We start from the raw sequence: 1,847 nt of genomic DNA on the forward strand, positions 1-1,847 counted from the left end.
GGTTAATAGCTCCTCTGCACATCAACCTGTGGCTGTCAGCAATAAGCACCCACGTCCTGCACCCAGGATAGCGAGTCACTTTTTTAATCCCTTGTGGCTATCAGTAATGAAGTTTGAGACAACCCCTGTTGTGAGGATAGGCACAAAAACTAACCCAAAAGTTGCAGAGATACTGTATTCAAGAGAAACAGCAGTACTTGAGGAAATGGGTGTCAAAGCGTATTAGCTATCATCAACTCACATTCACAACCATCTGATCCCCATAGCTGAAGCTTCTCTGGAGGCCCACGAGTACAACAGCCCCCTACCTCCCACAGCATACCTCTATGTGCTGTATCACAGTGCAGTCACAGGTACAGTTTGGACACAAGACTGGCTGGTACAAATTCTTGAGCTGGAAAGCTGAGTTTCTCCTTAACTCTAGATAGAGGACTTCAGGCTTGGGGATGAGAACATCCCAGCACATCAGCCACCCACCTCCTCTACAGCTTTGTGAGGAGGCAGCAATCCCTTCAGCCAGCAGTGGTGAGAGCATCCCAATTCCTGGAGTGTTGGCTGTGTCCTCTTGCACCATGAAGGGCTCACCCCGGGTACGCCAGGCAGTGACTTACATGGGACTAAGTCCCCACTAGAACTATTCATAGAAGTGAAAACTTCTCTTAAACACAGAATGACAGGCCAAGGACATCTCTTGAGGCTCTCCTACCTTCACTCAGTTTCAGCTAGAGATTAACACACATACTACTCCATTATAATCTTTTTCCAGTACCTTCCCACACATTTCCCTTGCTTGTTGGGTGCTGTCAGAACAGTTTTGACTTCAGCACCCTCACGTACTCACGCTGCAGCAAGGCTGTGGCAATGTCTCTGTGTGGATCTGCCACAGGTTCCTCAAAAAGAGAGCAATCAGGTGAGTGTTTCCCATTCCTCTGTAGACCATCCTGGTAAGGTGCAAGGAAACCTCTGATACACACCCTCAGCTCTGCTCATTACTGGAGCCAAGCAACAACACCCCCCCCCACACCCCCCCCCCCCGATGTGCTGCACTCTTCATTCATCCAAGGGAGGAATCTAAAGCTGCTAAACAACTCTAATAGCAATGCAAAGAATGATTATGGGAAAAGCAAAAGGCTTCTTTTGACTTTTAGCAATATCCCAAATTGCTCATGTTGAACCTAAAATACTATATGCTTTAACCTAAATACACACATTTAAAGGTTATGTGCAATGTCTACAGATTTGTTAGGGAAAAGGAGACTTTAACATTATCTCAAACTACAAAACCTACTCCAGGAATACCTGGCACTGTACGTTCCAAAGATAGGGGCTGGAATAATACTACAGTGAATAAGCAATTTAGTGAAGGTCACTCTATGGATCAGTAACAAAAATCCCTGAGTAAAGTAGAAGACTCTCCTTTCCCTGACTGCCAGTTCAGCAAGTCTTAAACAGCACTGTGAAATCCAAGAGTCAACACCAAAGTAAAGAACAGAACTGTTTGACTCTGCAGACAGGTAAGATTTTTCTGATTACTCCTCTTCTGGCACTGCCACTCTCAGCTACAAAGGGAACCTAAGGTAATTCAGCTCTTACTGCAGATGTCTCGGGTCTGTACTTCAACAAGAAGGGACGACTTTGTGGCTCTGTTCCTGCTCTAGTGGAACAGCCACGGTGGACTAAGTCCTTAGATAACAGAACTCCACTTAGAATGTCTGAAAGACACCTGAGAACTCACTGGATAAGTGTTAAGATTAGCATTAGAAAGGAAGAGTGCTGACAGAAAAATTAGAAGCATGATGAGAATTTCCAAGTTACACTGCTGTAGTTCTTAAATTAGTCTACAAAGG

Source organism: Melopsittacus undulatus, chromosome 6, assembly GCF_012275295.1.
Source record: "Melopsittacus undulatus isolate bMelUnd1 chromosome 6, bMelUnd1.mat.Z, whole genome shotgun sequence".
Lineage (NCBI taxonomy): Eukaryota > Metazoa > Chordata > Aves > Psittaciformes > Psittaculidae > Melopsittacus > Melopsittacus undulatus.